Raw genomic sequence first — 5,555 nt, forward strand, 5'->3', positions numbered from 1 at the left:
AGCTTATCACTGCATTTCGGAGATTCTTGACACAACATAGGTCAATTAATAGATTTGTTATTATTATTATTATTATTATTATTATTATTATTATTATTATTATTATTATTATTATTATTATTATTATTATTATTATTAACTGAAATGTCTGGTATAAAAGTATAAAGTAATTACATGTCACCTTGCTGCCTGGATGACAGATTTAAAATCTTTTTTCAGTTATGGTCTTAATTCCACTGCACCAAAATGTCTCCTTTATTTTGTAATGTTTTCTATTCATCTTGTTTTATACATGCAGCTCCACCTTACCAACTGTGACACTTGAACATTGAACTGATCGTAACTTTTAAAAATACCAAAGGGGACAGTAGTCTTTACATGCACTCCGCTCCATACTAACCACTGATAGACTCAGACATTATCAGACATTCTGTTGGCTTTTATTTCAGACTATATAGTTAAAGTCAATAGAGCAACGGGAGACCTAAAGAGCACATACCTGTAGTTGTTTACACAGTAACATTGTGCCCATGTGTGGATAATGCATTCTGAAGAGCAAGGACCTTCCCTGAGCTCTACTGTCAGCAGGCAGCATTTCCACATAACAAAGTTTTATAATAAATTCATTATTTGCCATCAATCCCAAATGTTTTATTTAAAATGCTGAGACCAGGAAGTAAGGCATAACACAGAATTCTTGGAGACAGATACAGCAGGCCGTGTAATGCAGTCAAGAGGAGGAGATGAGACCAGGCTTTGTGCTATACCTTCAAAAACTGCCTTTCAGAACTGGCCGCGAGCCTTTAGAAGTCATGCACATATGTTTCAAGCTAGAAAAGAACAAGTTGACATGGCATACATTTAGAGAAAAACGGGTGAAATCCAGGAATAACAAGCGCAAATTTCTAGTGAGTTACTTTTGGAAGACAGTCATAGCATTGCTCAAAATGTGTCCTCTGCATGCTAAAGTTACAGTAAGAGTGTCGATGGTTTCTAAGGATGTTTGACCATCCAGTAAGCACTTCCAGTTAAGCTCTGCAGTACAAGGGCTTTCAGCAAATAATGGAGCACAACTTTACTGACAAAATAAAGTTCATCAGAAGAGTCACGAGAAACCTCTGTCACGTCTTTTATACGCGATTGTTTATTTATTCAAATATCAAATATGTGAAAATGTGCAAAAATGATTAAATTTAGAATGAGGTAAATAAAATTGGTGCTGTGCACGAGTCTATGCTTCGATGTATAGATGTTTAGTTACTGTAACAGTGAATCTGTGCACATACAGTGTGTGTGTGTGTGTGTGTGTGTGTGTGTGTGTGTGTGTGTGTGTGTGTGTGTGATGGTAAGATGGGGAAAGCAGGGCTTATCTGTTGTCATTTTGTGTTCCTCCCTCAGGATTAGACTTGTGTCTTATTAATGAAAAACTCATCAGATGTCAGAACAGCTCCCTGAAGAATCAACCAGGGTTATGAGACACAGGTCAGATTAGGACCCTGCTTAAATACTGTGTGTCGAAGTGTGTGTGTCGCTGTGTGTGTCTGTGTTTGTGTATGAAAGGCAGCAGAGTAGTATTTAATTTTCCAAGATGAGGGATTATCACTTGCAGAATGTGATCATTCTGCTCTGATCTCAGAATGTTCAATCACAGCTTATCCTAAATATTAAACTCTGTCTTTTGTCCCCTTTCCCCTCAATCCCTGGCACACACTGTGCCACACACACACACACACACACACACACACACACACACACATATATATATATATATATATATATATATATATTCCTACAACCCTCCAACTGCCATGCTTCTCATTGAATAAAGTAGCCTGCTGAGCCTACTGTCAGGGTGGTGTGTGTGATTGTTCAGCCACCTGGTCACCTCAGGGGACAACTGAGGGGGGGGGAGCCAGGATAGAAAGAGGAGGAGGTGGAGGGGGTCAATGGAGGGGCGATACTAGGCTTTAGCTTCTTATGTAGGCAGCTGAGGAAAGTAAATTAAAAAACTGTTACGTCTAATCCGGAGCACCAAGAACAAGTGGCACACAAAATCTGATCCCTTGTGTTTACATGAATCTGGATGAGCTTAAAACACACACACACACATATGGTGATAACACATGCAACACACTGCAACATTGCATTGCACATAAGTGGTAGCATACACACATATTTCCTGCTGCTAAATTCTCTGTGATTGTGTCCCAGGCTGGGTAGATGGATGGATGAAGGGGGGTAGTGGTGACAGATCTGCACTCTCATTTTCAGCCTAGAGATCTGCACCCTGGACATCTGGGTCACATCATTACTGCAATCTTCTGCTTGTTCATTCCCAGCTTTGTGAGGCTAAGAGTGACAGACCTGCACACACACACACACCCACACACACACAAACATAGAAGGATACAAATATAAGACAGCATGTAAAAGTCATGAGCAGTTAAATCAATCATGAAAAAGATTAAAATAAAATGTTAGGGTCTTCAGAAACAGAGATGTCCACTGTCCAATGTCCATTACAGAATCTGAGTAGTGTGCACATGCTGTTTAGAGATGTGTAGCTGTAGTGAAAATGTCAACAACAGACAAGGAAGTGAACATTTTTACAGCAAAGTTTGCTGAACGTTGAATATTTCTTCTCTTAAAAATAACCTGATGTTTTGTGGAAAATTCCACACACTGGCTCCTTGCGTTTCTTACTTTTCTCCTTAATTGCACAATACCACCACCTGCCTGACGTTTTCTTCAATGGGCAGGTGTAAACATACTATTTCAGGTTACAGAAATGGCATTTATTTATTTATTTTGAAAATAATGTTCATATATCCATTCACTTACATGTAAAATGGTCACAGAAAGATCCACAAAGCTGACAAAAATGACATCAAATGACAGACAAAAAAGAAAAAAAAAACAAACCAACAAAAAACAAATGTAAAATTACATTTCCTGTCTGTTCCCAGGGGCCCATTTTCTCAGTAGGGGCTTCTTTTTCTAACACGAACGAAATGCAACTACAAGCCTACAAACACCTGCAGTCTGTAACAGCTCCAACCCGCATTTATGTCATTGCCCGAATTGATACCAGAGTCTGCCAGCTGACTATTTGAGCCAAAGCGGGTTAAATACAGTGTAATGAGTGGGACACACAGTGACTAAGCCTCAGGTTGACGCAGTCATGATGCCATCTAGTGGTGGAAACTGGGCGTTACACTAGTATAACGTTTTCGCATATTGATCAACGGTGTGAGAGGAAATCTTATTATTATTATTCTTATTATTATTGCCAGAAAGGCAGAATTTAAAAACATTAATAATATAGTTAAAAACATTAACAATATTAATAATAATAATAATAATAATAATGCAGCCTATCAAATTAAAAACAGCTATTATAAACTGGAAGCAGTTTAAATAAAAATTAACAATGAAAACAATGAACAAACGAATTTTATATAATGACGTTTTTAGATTATATGCAAAGGACTGTGATAAATCTTGCCATATTTTAATTGTGTTAATTTAAAAAATGTGCAAATGTAATTCTATTCAGTTCGGTATAAAGGCTGAGGCACAAATCACATGAGTGTATTAACGACATTAGTTGTTTTGAGTTACATAATCGTGGAACTAGACCTGATGACCGGATATAAATACACAGTGACGCGAATAACAGGAAGTACAGGAAGTATCCTCTCAGTCCTGACTCACTGTCACGTGAGTCCAAAAACTGTGCTCCAGGTGAGGCTCGAACTCACAACCTCGGCATCGCTTTGCTGTATACTGTCATATAAGTACCGCGCGCTAACCGATTGCGCCACTGGAGCCTCGGCGGAAAGCGGACAGAAAATCAGTTTATGAGAGCTACAAGTGTCCACGGCGGGACATTTGTGCTCGCGTTTGATTTCAGTGCAGTCAGCAATACGAGGGATAAAGGCTGCGTGAGAAGCGGCGGTCACGCAGAGTCCAGCAGACAGGAGCCGACTCATTGCATTCAGGAACCGCTGCGAAATCTCCGGCCTCCAAAGTCGACAGAAGGAAGCGTGAACTCTGTGTGCTTTAGTTTTACAGTTCGAGAAACAAACAATCATAGTGGGTCTTGTTTTTGTAGGATGTAAAAACAAGAACTGATGACTGCGACCTTAACGCTGATAGCATCTCATTGAGCTTTTTTCCAGGAAACAAACAGGACAGTTCTGATTAATACGGCTGGACAAATCCAGTAGCCCAATATAAGCTATAATAAAATTAAATAAAGTGCAGACAGCTGCATACAAAAGCATCACATTGTATTATAAACCATTTAATAATTATTTCATTCCAGCTATATAGGGGAACTTTAAGTAACTGTGTCACCGGAAGTGCCTCAGGTATCCTTTCACGATGAGTAAAAGACATTTCTTCTGTTCTTTAAATGAAATCAGACAACACGCAGTTAAATGGCCACTTATATCGAAAACACTTTACAAAGTTGATTCCCATTAACCTATTCGCACACACACTCCCCAATGGTGGTGGCTACCATGCAAGGTGTTTACCTGACCCACCGGGAGCTACTTGGGGTTCAGTGTCTTGCGCAAGGACACTTCAACACGTAGCTGGGACCGGGGATCGAGCCACTGACCGTGGACGACTGCCTTACCAACTGAGCTACAGCCGCCGGTTGAGGCTTGCATGAACTCTGGGGCAGTGTATTGTTCATAGTGAGCTGAACTTCAGTGGGCTGCCGCTCTCTCGCGTCCCCTGCAGTTCCCTGCAGTCCCCCCCATGCCACTAGCTAACAGACAAATACAATTACAGCATGTTATAGCTTCAGTCTAAATATTGTCACTAACACTTTCCCTCTGATTCTAATTTTCACCTTAAGGCGGAAATCACAGGCTGTATAGAAAACATGGTGGAAAGAAAAACACACCAAGCAGCTGCAGCAGATGATGCTTTTAAGGTGGCGTGCTGCAGTGAAAGGGTAAGCGGCAAATGAAAAATCTTACTGAGTTGATCAACAGGGGCTGTGTCAACACATAAACACCACTGCGTACAAGGACAAGATTTATACTGTGAAAGCGCTTCTCATTCCTCATCACTGTGTCAAATTGCCATATTTTGTGGGGGTATTTTACAACATCCTCGCACAGGCCACAGTGTGTTTCAGGCCCCATTTATCACACTCCCCCTCAAGAGCAACACAAAGAGAGACAGAGACAGAGTAGGTGGCTGAGAGACAAGGCAGGCTGTCAAAATGTAACACCAGGAAATGACTCACTGAGACCAGACACCTTCATCTGTGTTGTGTCGTTTTTTTATTATTATTCTCAGCATATTCATAATTCAACACATGACATACAGGAAACACTAACATAAACATTCTGAATGAATAAGAAGAAATCAAGTGACCCCATCGGTCACCTCAAAGACATGCGGGGGGCAATGCCAGTTTTGAAACTTAGAATAAACACACCTGCGGGTGTGATACGTTAACTGGCAACTTTTTGAGGCTCTCTCTAGCAATGTTGTCATGCAGCACGGGAGACAGCGAGGGCTGGAATAGAGAG

The 5,555-nt window shown here is 40.4% G+C and overlaps 1 non-coding gene across 1 annotated transcript; it reads right to left on the reverse strand.

Moving 5' to 3' along the window:
* Nucleotides 1-3,736: 3,736 nt before the first annotated feature.
* On the reverse strand, nucleotides 3,737-3,830 carry trnai-uau (transfer RNA isoleucine (anticodon UAU)). Its single transcript has 2 exons — nucleotides 3,793-3,830; nucleotides 3,737-3,772 (listed from the first exon to the last, which is right to left on the reverse strand). It is a non-coding gene; the product is annotated as a tRNA-Ile (tRNA).
* Between the last annotated feature and the right edge of the window lie 1,725 nt (nucleotides 3,831-5,555).

This window comes from Channa argus, chromosome 20, assembly GCF_033026475.1.
Source record: "Channa argus isolate prfri chromosome 20, Channa argus male v1.0, whole genome shotgun sequence".
Lineage (NCBI taxonomy): Eukaryota > Metazoa > Chordata > Actinopteri > Anabantiformes > Channidae > Channa > Channa argus.